Genomic DNA, 19,573 nt, shown 5'->3' with positions numbered 1-19,573 from the left:
GAAGAGTGGCTCACCCATAATGGAGTATGGGGGAGCAATCAAGCTTGAAGCTTGCCATCCATTGTGGTGTCAATGGAATTTTGAAGATGTGCCAAAGAGTGGCTCACCCATAGTGGAGTATGGGGGAGCAATCAACTAGTCTTCATCAAGCCAACACAATCAAGAAAGCTGGTCCAACTTGAGGAAGTCAAGATCGTCATCATCTAGCTCAAGTGGACTATGTGCAAGGCAAAGGTTTGCCCTTGATAGGTTTTCTATTTTACCGGTCTCATAGTGGTAGTTGGGAGACCGGGTTGTAGGATCGATTGCCGTACTATCAAGGGGGGCTCTCTAGGGAGTAGCTTGATCGTATCATTAGTCGAGAGCTCAAACCATTGCATCCTTGCATCATGTTTCTTGGTTCTTGTTTGGTTCCATTTGTGAGTCTTAGAGCTGATGTTCATCTTGATGACAAGCTTGAGTTCATCGAAAACGGAGTTCGCATGCATCTTCTATGATGTTTTCGGTGTTGGAGGTTTTACCAGTCTTATCCGAGGAAGGGTTCTCACCATTTTATTATGGTCCTTTTCTCATTTGCTTCTTATTGATATTTCTCTCAAGATTGTGTTAGCCCTTGTCATTAGCTTTCCAACAAACTTGGTTTCATTGAATTCGGAGTTCGTATGCGAAAGTTGTGGCTGTTTTGATATTGCCTGTTTTACACAGAGAGGTTGTACCGCCCCATGGAGAGGTTGTACCGCTTGACCGGTACAACCGGTGTTTGGAGCGGTTGTACCGCTTCAGAATTGGTCTGGAGGTTGTACCGGTCATGTACCGCTCTACCACCGGACTGGTCTCTGTTGTGGTGCGGTTGTGGGCCGGTTGTACCGCTTATTGCCTGTTACCGGTTGTACCGGTGCTCATAGAGGTTGTACCACTCCTATGTTATTCTGTACATAATGGGCAGATTCGTGGGGACCTATTTAAGGGGGTCTTCTTCCCCAATGGTTCCCTATCTCTTGAGCTCGTTTTCCCCCCATTGTTGACCTTCTTTGAGCTTGCTAACTCTCAATCCCTCCATGGATTCTTGCTAGTTTTTGAGGGAAAAGAGAGAGGAGATCTAGATCCACATTTCCACCAATCACTTTCTCCTCTATGTGAGGGGAACCCCTTGGATCTAGATCTTGGAGTTCTTGGTGTTCTCCATCTTGTTCTTCCTCTCATTTCCCTCCCTAGCATTAGTTGCTCCGGTGGGATTTGAGAGAGAAGGACTTGAGCACTCCGTGTGCCCTTGCCATTGCATTTGGTGCATCGGTTTGAGTTCTCCATGGTGATACGTGGAAGTAAAGTTTGAGAAGCTTATTACTCTTGCGTGTTTGGGCACCCTAGAGCTTGTTCCTCTTGGGTGCCTTGGCGCCCTAGACGGTTGGTGTTGTTCGGAGCTCAATCATTGTGGTGTAAAGCTCCGGGCAAGCGTCGGGGTCTCCAATTAGGTTGTGAAGATCGCCCCGAGCAATTTGATGGGTACCGGTGACCGCCCCCAAGGGTTGCCAAAGTGTATGGGTTCGGTGACCTCCCCCAAGGGTTGCCATTTGTACGGGTTCGGTGACCGCCCTCAAGGGTCCCTTAGTGGAATCACGGCATCTTGCATTGTGCGAGGGCGTGAGGAGATTACGGTGGCCCTAGTGGCTTCTTGGGGAGCACTGTGCCTCCACACCGCTCCAAACGGAGATTAGCATCCGCAAGGGTGTGAACTTCGGGATACATCGTCGTCTCCGTGTGCCTCGGTTATCTCTTACCCGAGCTCTTTACTTATGCACTTTACTTTGTGATAGCCATATTGTTTCTTGTCATATATCTTGCTATCACATAGTTGCTTATCTTGATTAGCATAAGTTGTTGGTGCACATAGGTGAGCCTAGTTGTTTTAGGTTTTGTGCTTGACAAATTAACCGCTAGGTTTATTCCGCATTTGTTTAAGTCTAAATCGTAATTATTTTAAAATGCCTATTCACCCCCCCTCTAGGCGACATCCACGATCTTTCACTTGGTAACTCGGATATTGATCTTATTCTCGGAATGGATTGGCTTTCTAAGCACAAGGCACATCTTGATTGTGCTGCCAGGCAGATTCAATTGACTCATTCGTCTGAGGATGTAATTGTCTTTGCCGCTCGGGATAGTACCATCTGTCTGTTTTCTCTCAATGAGAAGGGTGAACTGGATGCTATCTCGCAAATTCCAGTCGTTTGTGAATATCAGGACGTCTTTCCAAAAGAGCTTCCAGGAATGCCTCTGCACCGGCCAGTTGAATTCGTCATTGATCTTGAGCCTGGCACGGAACCTGTGTGCAAACGTCCTTACAAGCTCGGACCTGAAGAGTTGAAGGAGCTGAAGAAGCAACTCGATATTCAAGAGAAAATGGGTCTCATCCGGCCTAGTTCTTCTCCATGGGGTTGTGGTGTTCTTTTTGTGAAGAAGAAGGATGGAACGGACCGACTTTGTGTTGATTACCGGCCATTGAACAAGAAGACCATCAAGAACAAATACCCACTTCCCAACATCAATGAGCTGTTCGAACAACTCAAAGGTGCCCAAGTATTCTCCAAGCTTGATCTCCGTATGGGTTATCATCAGTTTTGAATCCGTGAGCAAGATATTCCCAAGACGGCTTTCAGGACAAGCTATGGTTCATATGAATACACTGTCATGTCTTTTCGCCTCGTCAATGCTCCTCCGACGTTCTCTCGCATGATGAACTTCATCTTCAACGCCTACAACAATGACTTCGTTTTGGTCTATCTCGACGACATTCTGGTTTTCTCGAAAAACAAGGAAGATCATGCCAAGCACTTGCGTTTGGTACTCGATAAGTTGAGGGAACATCAGCTCTATGCCAAGTTCTCCAAGTGTGAATTTTGGCTCGATGAGGTTGTTTATCTTGGTCATATCATCTCTGCCAAGGGTATTGCCGTGAATCCTGAGAAGGTGTGTGCAATTGTGAATTGGGAACCTCCTCGGAACGTGAAGCAACTCCGTAGCTTCCTCGGCCTCGCAAGCAACTGTCGAAGATTCGTTGAAAACTTTTCTAAGATCGCGAAGCCACTCTCTAATCTTCTCCAGAAGCACGTCAAGTATATTTGGTCTCCGGAGTGTGACATTGCTTTCAACACTTTGAAAGAGAAATTGATCACTGCTCCAGTTCTGACTCCGCCTGATGAATCCAAGCCGTACGAGGTATTTTGTGATGCCTCTCTCCAAGGTCTTGGCATAGTATTGATGCAAGAGAAGAAAGTTGTTACTTATACCTCTCGCTAGTTGAAGCCTAATGAGAAGAACTACCCCACTCATGATCTTGAATTGGCGGCAGTTGTGCATGCTCTTTTGACTTGGAGACATCTTCTATTGGAAAGAAAAGTGGACATTTTCACTGACCACAAGAGTCTCAAGTACATCTTCACTCAGCCTAATCTCAACCTCAGGCAAACTCGATGGGTCGAAATGATTCAAGAGTATAATCCGAGTATCGAGTATACTCCAGGCAAGGCCAATGTGATTGCTGACGCATTGAGCAGGAAAGCTTATTGCAACAGTCTGATTCTCAAGCCTTATCAACCCGAGCTTTGTGAAGCTTTCCGCAAACTTAATCTGCAAGTTGTTCCTCAAGGTTTCCTCGCCAACCTTCAAGTCTCTCCTACCTTGGAAGACCAGATTTGCCAAGCCCAGCTTCTTGATGCTATGGTGAAAAAGGTGAAGATTGGGATTGCCAAGAGTCAACCCAAGTACAAGTGCTACCGCCTTGATGACAAGGATACTCTCTTCTTCGAGGATCGTATTGTTGTACCCAAAGGTGACCTTCGTAAAGTGATCTTGAATGAGGCTCACAATTCTCTCCTCTCCATCCACCCTGGGAGCACGAAGATGTATCAGGACCTTAAGCAGGCTTATTGGTGGACTCGAATGAAGCGCGAGATTGCTCAGTTCATGAATGAATGTGATGTCTGCAGAAGAGTGAAGGCAGAACACCAAAGGCCAGCTGGTCTCCTCCAACCTCTTGCCATTCCAGAATGGAAGTTTGACCATATTGAAATGGACTTCGTGACTGGTTTTCCAAAGTCCAAGCGTGGCAATGATGCTATATTCGTTGTCATCGACAAACTCACCAAAGTGGCTCATTTTCTGCCTATCAAAGAGTCGATCACTGCAGCTCAATTGGCGGAACTCTATACCTCTCGGATTGTCTCTCTGCACGGTATTCCACAAGTGATCTCTTCAGACTGTGGCAGCATCTTTACATCAAAGTTTTGGGATTCTTTTCAGAAGGCCATGGGCACCAACATCCGCTTCAGCACAGCTTTCCATCCTCAAACTAGCGGTCAAGTCGAGTGTGTCAACCAGATTCTTGAAGATATGCTCAAGGTTTGTGTGATCTCCTTCGGCACGAAGTGGGAGGATTGTCTTCCTTATGCTGAATTCTCCTACAACAACAGTTTTCAAGCAAGTTCGGGCAAGGCCCCATTTGAAATTCTGTATGGCAGGAAGTGCCGTACCCCTCTCAACTGGTCTGAAACCGGTGAACGTCAGCTTTTGGGTAATGACTTAATCACAGAGGCAGAGGAGATTTTGAAAGTCATTCGAGATAACCTCAAAGCAGCCCAATCCCGCCAGAAGAGCTACTATGATAGTAAGCACCGTGATTTGGCTTTCGAGATCAGAGATCATGTTTACCTCCGTGTCTCTCCTATGAAAGGTACTCGTCGCTTCGGTATCAAAGGGAAGCTTGCCCCTAGATACGTGGGACCTTTCAAGATTGTCAGGAAGAGAGGCGATCTCGCATATCAACTCGAGCTTCCTTCAAACTTTGCAAATTTTCATGACGTGTTCCATGTCTCTCGGCTTCGAAAGTGCTTCAAGACTCCTGACCGCACCGTCAACTTCGAGGACATTGAGCTCCAAGAAGATCTCTCCTATCGTGAGCACCCAGTTGCTATTCTTGAAGAGACGGAACGCAAGACTCGCAACAAGTCAATCAAATTTCTCAAAGTCAAGTGGTCACACCATTCCGACCGTGAAGCTACCTGGGAACGCGAGGATCACCTCCGTTCTGAATACCCGGCGTTCTTTTAGTCCTAGATCTCAGGACGAGATCCTTTCGTAGTGGTGGAGTGTTGTAACACCCTGGATGTAACTCTCCCAATTTGTACTCCAACTCTTGCCGTTTCTCGGGTTCGGGTCTTTGTCTCTGCCTATTGTTATCGTTGTCATGCATCTTATATCATGTCATCATGTGCATTGCATTTGCATACGTGTTCGTCTCATGCATCCGAGCATTTTCCCTATTGTCCGTTTTGCATTCCGGCGCTTCGTTCTCCTCCGGTGGTCATTTCTACCTTTCTTTCGTGTGTGGAGATTAAACATTTCCGGATTGGACCGAGACTTGCCAAGCGGCCTTGGTTTACTACCGGTAGACCGCCTGTCAAGTTTCGTATCATTTGGACTTCGTTTGATACTCCAACGGTTAACCGAGGGTCCGAAAAGGCATCGTGCGTGTTGCAGCCCAACACCCCTCCAATTTGGCCCAAAACCCACCTAAACCTACTCCATCATCTAGAGCGTTCGATCACGATCGCGTGGCCGAAAACCGCACCTCATTTGGACTCTCCTAGCTGCCTCTATGCCTATAAATAGGTCTCTCCCCGAAATTCCGGATCCCCCTCGTCAAAAACCCTAGATCCGCTCCTCCTCGCGCCGCCGGACAACGTCCGCGCCGAGTCAGACGTGTCCTACCTGCACGCCGCCGCCCGCAGCCACTCCGGGCGTGCCACATGGCGCCCGCCGCTCGCCGCCGCCGCGGGCCGGGAAGCCTATATCCGGCCCCCGAGCCCGTTCCCCGCGCCGCCGCCCTTCGCCTCCTCGCGCCCGACCCCGCCCGGCAGAACTGCGTCGCCACCGCGCCGTCATCGCCGCCCCGCCTCCCGGTCGCCGCCGCCTCCAGCCGCCTCCGCCCGGCGCCGCCCCGCCGCCCGGTGACCGCCGCCGTCCGGCGACCTCTCCGGCCGCCCGCCGCCCTCCTCCTCGCCCGGGTCCGCTGTCGCCTTCGTCAAGTCCGGCAAGAACTCCGGCGACTCCTCCGTTGAACCTCGATCCGCGTGCGATCCGGATCTGAAAATATATCCTCGGGTTGACTTTTTCTCTCGAAACCCTAATCCATGTGCCCATCTTCATCATACTATAACTCTGCATCCGTAGCTCCGTTTTGGGCATATAGCATATCAAAGTGTTCATCTCAGAGAGTACATCATTTCATTCCATTGCATCATTTTCATTTGAGTTCATCTTGATGCCCGAAATGCTGTTAGAAGAGGTGCTACTTGAGTTATTTGTCAGATCTGCTACTCCATTTAGTTTTTTGTCATTTTTGCCATGATTATTGTGTGCATGTTATGACCATGAGTCCTACATATGTTTTGTTAAGGGTTTTGTCATCTTCCCAGAGGTGCAACCCATGTATTTTTGTGATGTGTGTGGTGACTAGCACAAGCTTACCAAGTGAGGCACTTGGTAATTCTGATTTCAGGGACTTAGCAATTCCACTAAGTCCTTGAGCTGTTTATCTCATATGGCCATATGTTCATGTTGTTTCCTAGTGATCCGTGCCTCTTTTGAGGATGATCAGTAAGGATGTTTTGTTAATATTGTAGTGCTCTATCCATCCATGCCTTTGTTTGCATTTATGGAGCACCCTATCTTGAGTCAATCGAGCTCTACTTTTGATACTTTGTGAACCTGGGCAGATTGTCAACTTGTTTGCAATTTTGCCGATGATGTTGTAGTTGATCCGTGCATGCTATGCTATTGTTCTTGCCATTTCTAGCTTGCATTTTGTGTATTCTTGATGGATGTATGCTTAGTTGGTCATGACTTGCTCCGTAGTGAGTGCATCGAGCTCGTAAACATGCCTACTTGAGATATGTTTCAGCATGTGCCAGTTTTCACTAAGTCTGAAAACTGGTTATGTTTTTGTCATGTTCACATGCTTGCAATTGTATTTTCTGATCCCTTTTGGCTCAAGGTCACTAAGGGACTTTTGTTAAGCTCTTTGAGTAGCTCCATGCCATGCTTTACTTTGCCATGTTCAGGTCCTGTAGCATGTAGTTTTGATGCTCCGAAGAGTGCTACCTGATCCGAAATTCCAGACGAGTGTTAATTTCACTAAGTCAGAAATCTGTTTACTATATGTATTTTTGCCATGCTTGTTTGAACCTGTTAATGGATGAATTGGCCATAGCTTAGTGCTATACTTTTGTTAAGCATCATGAATGCATCCCTGCCATGTATTTTGTTGTCATGTTTGGGTGCTGTAGCATGTACATCTCGTTGCATTTAGATGGCTACTTGCTGTAAATCGCAGACCGGTGTCATATTTGAATCGCTTGCCATTTCCAAACCGTAACTCCGATTCCGGCGTTCTTTATATCGTTTTCAAGAGATTTCATCTCATCTTTCCAATGGCACACTTGTATTTCTAAGTTGAGGCCAGGTTCATGCATCCTTTGTCAGATCTTGCATATGCATCCCGCATCGCATCCCGCATAGCATTCCATCTTTGCATCATTTCGTTTGTTCCTTGCACGCGGTTGATTGTGTCCATGTTGCTTGTTTGTCTTGTTTGGGTAGAGCCGGGAGACGAGTTCACTAACGAGGAGCCCGTTGAGTTTGCTTTCGAGGATCCAGTCAACTCTGACAACTATGCAGGCAAGATGATCATACCCTCGAAATCACTACTATCTTTACTATGATAGATTTGCTCGCTCTTTTGCTTTGACAATGCTAAGATACCTACCACTTGCTTCCAAGCCTCCCAAATTGCCATGTCAAACCACTAACCCACCATGTCCTAGCAAATCGTTGATTGGCTATGTTACCGCTTTGCTCAGCCCCTCTTATAGCGTTGCTAGTTGCAGGTGAAGATTGAAGGCCGTTCCTTGTTGGAACATTTATTTGCTTGTTGGGATATCATTATATTGCCATGTTATTTTAATGCATCTATATACTTGGTAAAGGGTGGAAGGCTCAGCCTCTCGCCTAGTGTTTTGTTCCACTCTTGCCGCCCTAGTTTCCGTCATATCGGTGTTATGTTCCTAGATTTTTGCGTTCCTTATGCGGTTGGGTTATAATGGGAACCCCTTGATAGTTCGCCTTGATTAAAGCTTTTCCAGCAATGCCCAACCTTGGTTTTACCATTTGCCACCTAGCCTCTTTTCCCTTGGGTTTCCGGAGCCCGAGGGTCATCTTATTTTAACCCCCCCCGCGGGCCAGTGCTCCTCTGAGTGTTGGTCCAAACTAGAGTCCTATGCAGCGCCCCCTCGGGGAAACTCGAGGTTTGGTTTTAGTTGTATGGAGCGCTCATCTGAGTGTGCCCTGAGAAAGAGATATGTGCAGCTCCTATCGGGATTTGTCGGCACATTCAGGCGGTGTTTCTGGTCTTGTTTTAACCTGTCGAAGTGTCTTGAATAACCGAGATACCGAGTCTGATCGGAACGTCTTGGGAGGAGGTCTATTCCTTCGTTGACTGTGAGAGCTTGTCATAGGCTAAGTTGGGACTCCCCTGCAGGGATTTGAACTTTCGAAAGCCGTGCCCGCGGTTATGGGCAGATGGGAATTTGTTAATGTCCGGTTGTAGATAACTTGAACCTTAACTTAATTAAAATGAATCAACTGAGTGTGTTGCCGTGATGGCCTCTTCTCGGCGGAGCCCGGGAAGTGGACACGGTGTTGGAGTAATGCTTGCGCAGGTTGTTCTCTAGTTTCTCGCTCGCGCTTTGCCTCCTCTTCTCGCTCTCTTTTGCGAACAGGATAGCCACCATATTTGCTAGTCGCTTGCTGCAGCTCCACATATATTTTTACCTTGCCTTACCTATAAGCTTAAATAGTCTTGGTCGCGAGGGTGCGAGATTGCTGAGTCCCTGTGGCTCACAGATTACTATTACACCAGATGCAGGGCCTGATGATTCCGCTCCAGGAGACGCATTTGAGCTCAAGTGGGAGTTCGACAAAGACTCTCAACGTTACTATGTTTCTTTTCCTGATGATCAGTAGTGGTGCCCAGTTGGGGGTGATCGGGGCCGTGTCGCATGTTGGGTTCTCTTTTATTTTGGCGCCATAGACGGGCCATGAGTGTTTGGATGATGTAATGTTGTTTATGTACTTGATTGATGTGGCGAGTGTAAGCCAACTATGTTATCTCCCCTTTTATTTATATATATTACATGGGATGTTGTGAAGATTGCCTAACTTGCGACATATGCCTTCAATGCGATTATGCCTCTAAGTCATGCCTCGACACGTGGGAGATATAGTCGCATCGAGGGTGTTATATGCCTGATTTCACTAAACCCTTTATTTTGGAAGCTGATGCTTGTGGCTATGGCTTGGGAGCTGTGTTAATGCAAGAGGGCATACCACTTGCTTATTTCAGCAAGAGTATTGGCCCTAAGGCTACTGCATTAAGCACCTATGACAAAGAGGCTCTAGCTATCATTGAGGTTGAGAAAAGGTGGAGACATTATCTCTCTGCCACTTCCTTGATTACCAGAATAGATCAAGAAAGTTTAAAGTACATTCAAGAGCAGAAAATTACTGAGGGCATTCAACACAAGTTGTTGTTAAAATTGCTGGGATACAACTTTACAATTGAGTACAAAAAGGGCAAGGAAAATAGGGCTGCTGATGCATTGTCTAGAGTGAAACATGCAATATCTGTACTTATTACAACTGTTGCCTCCCCTACCTGGGTCAAAGAAGTGATCAACAACTATCATCAAGATGAAAAAGTCAAGGAACTTATTGCTGAATGCTCTGTGGATAAGACCAGTTGCAATGCTTATTTCCTTTAAAAATGGCATATTGAGATTTCACAACAAGATTGTCGTGGGAAAAACACTAATCTAAGACAAGAAATCCTGTCAACATTTCACAATTCTGAGCTGGGAGGCCACTCTGGAGAAAGAGCCACTTATCACAGAGTAAAGTTAGTATTCCATTGGCAGGGCATGAAACAAGATGTGATCACATTTGTGAAAAATTGTCTAGTATGCCAACTGAACAAAGCTGAACATACACATTACCCTGGTCTGTTAGAGACACTTCATGTGCCAGATTTAGCATGGGCTCATATCAGCATGGATTTTGTGGAAGGATTGCCTACATCAGAGAACAAGAACCTGATTTTGGTGGTAGTTGACAGGTTCACTAAATATGCTCACTTCATTGCCATGAAACACCCCATAACAGTGCAGTTTGTAGCAAGAGCCTTCTCTAAAAATGTGTTCAGATTGCAAGGAATGCCACTAGTAATTGTGAAGGACAAAGATAGTATTTTCACCAGGAATCTCTGGCAAAAGTTGTTCAAAACGCTGAAAATCAAATTGCACATGAGCACTACTTACCACCCACAATCGAATGGTCAGACTAAACGAGTAAATCAGTGTTTGGAAAATTATTTGAGATGCATGTGCTTTCAGCAACCAAGAAAATGGCATGGATGGCTAGCTCTAGCTGAGTGGTGGTATAACACTTCATTCCATACATCTTTGCAAATGACTCCTTTCCAAGCTCTTTATGGATTTCCTCCTCCTAGCCGAATCAGCTCTGCCAGATACTATTTGTGATGATAATGGAGATTTGTTGCAAAACAGGGAATTGGCTGTGGAAGTGATAAAGCAAAACCTCTTAAAAGCACAAGCTAGAGTGAAATTCTTTGCTGACAGAAAAAAGGAAGGAAAGAGAATTTGTGATTGGAGACATGGTTTATCTGAATATACAACCTCACAGACATACATCTCTCAGCTTACACAGGCACATCAAACTCCATTCCAAGTTTTATGGACCATTCAGAATTATGGATAAAATTGGGAATCATGCCTACAAATTGCTTCTGCCTGAAGACTGCCAGTTGCATGACACCTTCCATGTCAGCCAGCTCAAGAAGCATATTGGCCCAAAGGTGGTGCCCTCTCTAACACCCCAGTAGTTAAGCTATAGTAAGCACACTCTAATGGTGCCATGTCATCGCGATTAACTTTCTAAAACTTCACTTTGGTCCAAACCGATTCCAAATTCAAATTTAAAAATAAAATCAAAATACTTTTTCATCATACGGTAAAACAAAAATGTTCGCTAGGTTGCAAAAATGCGCTAACTAATTGTCATGAAGGAACCAATATTGTTTGAAATATTTTTTTGCTCCTAACCCATTTAAAACAGTGCCCAAAACAACCCCATTAATCTATTTTCATTTATATAAATTTAAACGAAATTATATTGTCACAAAACCTTTTTATGGCAGTGCTAAAAATTAAAAAGTATTTATGTGGCACAACTCCTTGTTTTACAAATGACTTATTTTGGCTAAATATTTTGCAAAATAGAAAGAATTAAATAAATAAAGGAAAGAAGAGAAGTCAGATGGAGAGAGGAAGCCCGACAGCTGGACTAGTTGGCCGGCCCACCTAATGGCCTATATGGCCCCTCCCCCGTGACCTAGCCGACCCCCTGGCCCCTCTCATCGATCCAATTCCCCCCACCACCGCCATCCACTCCCTCCCTCATTTTCCCCATCAGACCAACCCTCGCCTCCACCTTGCTCATTCCAGCAATGCATGAGCCCGAGCACTCCTTCCATTGATCCTCCTCACTCCCGCTGCTTCGTCCGAGCTGCCAGGAGAGTGTCCTCGCACACCCCTTCCACCGCCAGCGAGCCATGCTACCCCAGCAGCTCCCGCCGTCGTGCTTCTCCTGTGCCGCGCCCAAGCGCCTTGCATGGCCGCCGCTCCTGTCGCCAACACCGTCGGCCGCCCCACTTCTGCTCCACCGTACCGCCCCTCCGGACCTCCCTGACACGCCTCGAGCTCACCCCGGTGCTCCCTGTGAGCAACCACATCCATTCCCCTTCCCACCTCTCTTCCTCGTTGTCGTAGGGCCGCCGCCCAAGTGCTGGCCATAGCCGTGGTCACCGGGCGCCCTGTCGCACCCTGCCTTTGTCTCGTGCCCGCGCGGTCGCCACCCCGCCCTTGCCGCCGCTGCCGGATGCGCGCCGCCACTCCTGCTGCTGCCTCTTGCGTTGCTGCTGCCCCGCGCCGGCCACTCACTGTGCCCGCTGCTGCTCTTTTTGCTGCTGCTGCTAGCTCCTGCCTCGCTCACTATCGCTGCTACGTGTAGCTACCGCCGCTGCCTCCACTTCTGTCGGCCGCCCTACCTTGCACCGACGCCGCCCACTGCCTTGGTCGCGCCGTGCTCCCCCTCTACGCGCTGTGCGCTGGCCGCCGACGCCCGCGTGCGTCCGTGCGTGCCCAAGCACGACCATGGCTTCTGCCGGCCTGAGCCACTTCCACCTGGGCCTAATCCCCCGTTAGCTAGGATTAGTTTGGTTTAGATTAGGGGCTAGTTTAGTCTATGACAAGTGCCCCCACCTCAACTTATCCCTCTAAAAGAAAAAAGGTTAAGAATGTCCCAATGACAGGTGTACCCCCTGGTAAATTTGACTAGTCAAAGTCCACAGTTGACTGCTAACTGGGCAGTCAACTGGGACCCACTATCAGCCTCTAACGCACTGCTGGGTTCATTGGACCGGGTGCATCTAGTATTTTAGATGTATTTTTGAATTAATATTAAATTCAGGAATTTTTAGAAAGTGATTAAAACTTTGTAAATTCATATAAAATAATCCGTAACCCGGATGCAAATACTTTGTACATGCAAGTTGCTCAGAACGACAAGAATCCGGGTACGTAGCCCGTTCATCTGACACACATCCCTAGCATAGCGAACGCGCAACTTTCCCTCTCCGGTTCATCTGTCCGAAAACACGAAACACCGGGGATACTTTCCCGAATGTTTCCCCCTTCGCTGGTATCACCTCCAACTGCGTTAGGGCACACCTGGCACTGTTACTTGTCATGTCATGCATCGATATACATTTTCTTGCCTTGTATTGATTATTTCTTCCCCCTCTTCTCTCTGGTACACTACGAGACTGACGCCTCTGCTGATGCCCTGATCGACTGCTGTGTTGACGACCCCTCCTTCTTGCCAGAGCAACTAGGCAAGCCCCCCCTTGATCAACCCGATATTGCCTATTCTTCTCTCTACTGCTTGCATTAGAGGAGTGTAGCATGTTACTGTTTTCGGTTAATCCTATTCTGTTACATAGCCTGTCATTGTTGCTACAGTTGTTATCCTTACCTGCAATCCTAAATGCTTAGTATAGGATGCTAGTTATCATTAATGGCCATACATTCTTGTCCGTCTGCCATGCTATACTATCGGGCCGTGATCAGTAGGGAGGTGATCACGGTTATATACTTATATACATGATATGTGATACATGTGGTGACTAAAGTCGGGTCGGCTCGTAGAGTACCCGCGAGTGATTCTGGTGTGGGGGCTGAAAGGACAAGTTGTTCCATCCCGGTAGTGGTGGGCCTGGGTTCCCGACGGCCCCCGACTGTTACTTTGTGGCGGAGCGACATGGCAGGTTGAGACCACCTAGGAGAGAGGTGGGCCTGGCCCTAATCGGCATCCGCGGTTACATCAGTTAACACATTTAACGAGATCTTGTTATTTGACCTGAGTCTGGCCACTGTCCTATACGCACTAACGAACTATGCGGGAACAGTTATGGGCACTCGACGTCGTGGTACTAGCCGAAGCCTTCTTGACGTCAGCGACTGAGCGGCGCGTACTGTGTTGGACCGCATAAGACAACTTCCTTTGTAATGGAGGTTGCTAGGTCTGCTCACCGACCGCGTATGCAATGTGCAGGTGTGCAATGGGCGATGGGCCCAGACCCCTGCGCGCATAGGATTTAGACCGGCGTGCTGACCTCTCTGTTGTGCCTAGGTGGGGCTGCGACGTGTTGATCTTTTGAGGCTGGGCATGACCCAGGAAAGTTTGTCCGGCCAAAGGGGATCGAGCGTGTTGGGAAATGTGGTGCACCCCTGCAGGGAAGTTTATCTATTCAAATAGCCGTGTCCCTCGGTAAAAGGACGACCCGGAGTTGTACCTTGACCTTATGACAACCAAAACCAGATACTTAACAAAGCACACCCTTCCAAGTGCCAGATACAACCCGGTGATCGCTCTCTACAGCACGATGAGGAGAGGATTGCCGGGTAGGATTATGCTATGCGATGATACTTGGTTAACTTACCATCTACTCTCTTCTACTGCTTCAAGATGGAGGCTGCCAGAAGCGTAGTATTCGATAGGACTAGCTATCCCCCTCTTATTCTGGCATTCTACAGTTCAGTCCACATATACTACCCCTTTCATTTGATACCAATGCATATGTAGTGTAGTTCCTTGCTTGCGAGTACTTTGGATGAGTAATCACGGTTGCTTTGTTCCCCCCTTTCCCCCCTTTCTATACCTGGTTATAGCGACCAGATGTTGGAGCCCAGGAGCCAGACGCCACCGTCGACGACGACTCCTACTACACTGGAGGTGCCTAGTACTACGTGCAGGCCGCCGTCACCGCCTCTTTCGATCTGTGTCCCAGTTTATGCTAGCCATCTTATGGAAACTTGTTTAACTTGTGTCTGTACTCAGATATTGTTGCTTCCACTGACTCGTCTATGATCAAGCTCCTGTATTCGAGCCCTCGAGGCCCCTGGCTTGTAATATGATGCTTGTATGACTTATTTTATTTTTTAGAGTTGTGTTTTGATATCTTCCCATGAGTCCCTGATCTTGATCGTACACATTTGCGTGTATGATTAGTGTACGATTGAATCAGGGGCGTCACACCCTCCTCAACACTCCCTTTGGTAGGACCTGATGGCACGATCAGGATGGAGCCTGAAGCAATTCTGGAAAGAAAGCTCATCCCTAGGAACCAAAACAATATCAGTATTTCGGTTGTCAGATGGTTGGTGAAATGGGTAAATCTGCCTCAAGAAGAAGCAACATGGGAAGATCCAGCTTTCATTCAGAAAGTTTTTCCTGCATTCAGAGCTTGAGGACAAGCTCCAGCTCAATTGGGGCACGCAAGTCTGAACATCCCCTGCTTCGGCATGCTAGTTGATTCTACAACCCTCCATCTCACATCCTGTGGTATAAAGGTTCATTGAAGATTGGCAGCTATCATCCCTTGATTGATCATCCAACAACTGAGGTGGCGCCAGAAGGGCTATTCATCGTCCGACAAGACCATGTGCTCTGCTTTTCTTCTTTTTCACTTTCTAGCAACTGTAATGGCTATATAAGCCAGCTCTTTTTCTCATTTGGGGCATGTAAAAGATTATTGGGTGTAAACCCTAGCCGCCAGTGGCATGCTAAACTACCTTCCCCCTTCGTGCAACTGAAACCCTAGCTCAATTTTCTCAATATTTGCCTTAATTTGATCCAGTTCTTGCTTAAAACCTGTTGATTGGGACTCTAGTCCTGACATAGTGTCACAATGATACATGGATCTCTTTCGATTTTTTTCCATTGAAAAAGGAATACGTTGCACCTTACCAAACCTGAGAAAGAAAAGCCCCCATTAAAATCTTCTGGTGAGGACCAAACAGAAAGGAACCCTGGAAGGCTGCACTGCTAAATATTCTCTCAAGTCTTTTCTAGACATCCTACCCTCTTCCTTTCGTAATGTAGTGCATATACTCCACATAAATATTTCGTAATGTAGCCAGGGAGTAGATTTTTTGATAAATCAAACCTCACAAAATTTGTTCAAGTTTGTGGAGAAAAATATTTACATCTAGAATGGCAAACATATATCATTAGATTCATCATAAGATATAATTTAATATTTTATATATTTATTATTGTGGGTATAGATAGTTTTCTTTATAAAATTGGCCAAAGTACAATATGTTTTTGTCCCTCAAGTTTACAAAAAGTTTGCATCTAGTCTTTGGAGATTTTTTGTGCTATATTTTGTTCTTGATGTCTCAAAACCACATAACTTACGTCCAAAGCCGAAACAAAATGGTACTGAGACAGATGTGTCACTTGTTTTTGGTATCCCACATGCCACATCAATAGTCACACACGCACGCACTGAAACATATGTGGTAGGCAATGCGGGAGGACGACACACTCTCCGATGATGCAAGGTTGGAGAAAATGGTGGAACGCGCGGGGTGAGAGTGACTCTGCTGCTACCCTCTCCTCCGCCATGCTCACACAACACTGGATCTTGGCTGCTGCACCCTCCTTCTGCGCCCAAGTCCATACCCTACAACCCCTCTGGATCCTACATCACATGCAGTTCATCGAGCTTGGCCGCCTCCTAACAAAGAACTCATTGTGGTTGACGACTAGGAGGTCGCCCTCCCCGGTGCAGTTGATGCCTTCGTCTTGAATGGGTGTGAGCACGAGGAAGGTGGGTGGCGCCAATGACGAGGTGAGCTTCGGCGGGATGATCACGAGCGGTGGGGTGGCAGCCGGCGGCGAGGCGCGACATGAGCGACACAAGCTTAGGGAGGTGAGGCACCTGCACGCTGAGGAGACATGACTTGCAAAACAAAAATGGCCCATTCGAGTCGTTACGGGAGGAGAAAGAAAACCCAGTGATATACCTGGTTCCCCCTCTAATCTACTTGTAGTTGAAAGCTATCTGGTTTTGAGACATGAGAGACTAAGTGCATCACAACAAATTTGAGGGACCTTTTTTCATGTTTGATAAATAAATGCTAGCAACGTCAAAATAGTAAGCGCACATCAATAAGAGTAATGCTACATCTACGTAATAATAGCTACGGGATTAACGTAATCAGCATCATGGGGATTTGCGATTGGAGCATGGGAGAGGAAGGGGCCACCCCCTGAAAATCACGGGGGGGGGGGGGGGGGGGGAGTTTGTTTGGTAGTTTATGTAAAACTTTTCATTAGTTTACGTAGATGTAGGATTTTTGCATCAATAAAGTACAATACCTTCGGTGTGGACGTTCCTTTCAGGCGCCCTCGAAATGATCGTACCCATCTTGATTGCACTTTCACCGTTGCTAACGCACATATGGTAGAGACAAGAGATTTCTGTTTGCATAAAAGTGATGGCAATACAGTACTTGCTTCTTTTTGTCCACCGACCTTCCATTATCAGCGCCCGTAATCATTGAATAAGAGAAAGTAACGGTTTGGACTGGTCCTATGCGATAAAGTTGGGTCGAAGATGGAGGTTTTCAAAAAAAAGTTGGGTTGAAGATGGAGTTTACAAGAAATAAAATTCGTGTTAATGATGACCGTTGCGGGCGATGGTTGAAATTGAATTGTTAGCGGGCACAAAAAGAATAATATACCAGTTTTGCTAGACGCGAGTCGTCTGAAATTGAAATTTGGGTAGTTGATTCGGTGGAGAGGAAGTAGCAACCGCGGAGGAGCACCGAGGCCGTCAGCGGAGGCAGCAGCAACCATGGTGGAGTAGCCTCCTCGTCTATCTTAGGGGTGCAGCGGGTGCAAGGGGAGCATCAGCTTCCTTGTCTATCTTAGGGGTGGCGGGGGTTGCAGGTTCGTCGGCGTCGGAATTGGAGGTCTGCCAAGGTTAGAGGGAAGGCCTTGGGTGGCGGCAAGCTCGATGGTCGGGGGAGGTTTAGGGGACGGTGGGGCGGCGAGGCGGGCGCGGGAGCGCCGTCGGCGGAAAAAGGTGGTTAGGCCAGCGGTGGCTCGGCAGTTCAAGGTTGAAGACGATGGCTGGAGGTTGAAGGCGCTCATCTGGATGTTCATTCTTCATTGGACGGTATTCTTCATCTGTACGAGCAGCTGCAGGTTGTCTACTAAAAATTTGCGTGTGCAATAACATTCATATCTTGAAATTGGAGGGCTTGCTAGTGATTTTTCTCTTTTTGTAATTCAACATGTAATAAGGTCAGCAAAAGTTTCAACGCATCTATGTGCCAAGCGTGACAGTGAATGTGACGGATAGCTAGCTCAAAGACACCCCGGCTTCCTCTTGACCAGCCTCCAGGCTGATTGTCGGGAGAACGCTTTTGTTTGAATAAAAGCTCTTTGTATTGTCCGCAAAAAAAACCCTGTTTATACTCCCTCCAATCCATTAATTTAGTAGAGTACAACTTTGTAGTGCTAAATTAGCCACAATTAACATGGATTAGAAGGAGTAGATGTGCTATAGAAAATGAACAGTCACATATACCAGTTTTATATAAAGAAAAACTGTGTGCAATGACTTTCATCCGTGACAAGTAAGGGTGTGTTTGACAGCAAAGTATTGCATAAACTGTAGTATTGAAAAACTGTAGTATTTTTGTCTATAGGTCCTAGAAACAACAGTTTTGACATATCAAAGTATTTTTGTAGTATTGGGAATACTGTAACAGTGTTTGACTGGTGCATGTTTAGGACGACGTAAATTAGCTAGCTAGCCATTTCATAGCAGTCGCAAGACATGCACGATCTTAGCTGACCAATGGTTGCAAATTGAACAGCCATGCATAAACATACCCGACGGCAAGCTATGCATCAGCGGCATGGCATGGAAGTGCGTGGCGTTGCTCTGGCTTGGCTGCGGCTTGACCGACAGCTGCTAACGCGGCGCGCTGAGGCATGTGGCGACGTTGGGGAGCATCGCATGGAAAGCATGCAAGGCCGGTGTGGCTATGATCGCTCACAAAGGCCTGCGCAGGCTCAGCCAGCAGTGTGTTTGGAGTTAGCGTTGTAGCCATCAGCGTGCACGACCATGGCATGAGCAATCTGGGCATGTGGTGTCCATGGGGCCGACCTGATGCACATCACGTATGAGGAGAAGAGAAGCGCAAGTGGGAGTAGGAAGGACACCATTTTTATTTGAGAGAATTCCTTATTTAACATCGTGCTTAAATTTTATGCCCTATTTGACATCGACAAATGATTTCTTCCCTATCTAGCAAGAAGTCTAAATTTTATGCCTTTTATAACACTTCTATCCATTTTTAGCCTAAATGGCGTCTAAAAAGACCATTTTGCCCCTCATGTAGTATGTTTGTGCGTGAGTGGGTGCGTGCTGCCGTGCGCGTGCGCACATCTATGCTACTGATGATGCGCGTGTGCGTGCATGTGTTGCTGCGTGTTTGTGGGTGCGTGCGTGTGTGCACGCGCGTGCGTACGTGTGTGCTACTGCGCGCGCGCGTGTGCGCTGTTGCGTGTGTTGCTCGGAATGTGCTGCCACGTACATGTGTGTTGCTGTGTGTGCTGCGTGCGTGCATCTGCCTGCGGTGGTCACTCAGCGGCTCGCCGGACGGCCGGAGTTGGCCGTGCCTCACATCTCACGGCCAAATCAGAGGCCAGATTGGAGATCGCCAGCGCTGGTCAAAGGATGGGAATACGCTGCGGTGCGGCGATTGTACCCGGCCATTGGAGAGGCGTATAGGAGATCACGTGATTTAGGCCTTCTTCTTACTGTATGGCCCTGTGGCCCAACTAATTGCAAGTAGAATAGCAGATGATGCATGAGCCTGTGTAGTCAAATTTCAATTTTCGTTCATTCACTAGCGTGGTATGCGGGAATGACGTACCAAAAGCCTATGTAGTCAAGCCACTACACGTATAACGTGGCTTCTCCACTGTGTGCTGTTGTGCGTGCGCGCATGCGTGTGTGTTG

Source organism: Triticum urartu, chromosome 4, assembly GCF_003073215.2.
Source record: "Triticum urartu cultivar G1812 chromosome 4, Tu2.1, whole genome shotgun sequence".
In the NCBI taxonomy this organism is placed as follows: Eukaryota; Viridiplantae; Streptophyta; class Magnoliopsida; order Poales; family Poaceae; genus Triticum; species Triticum urartu.
Note: the sequence above shows the minus strand (reverse complement) of the source record.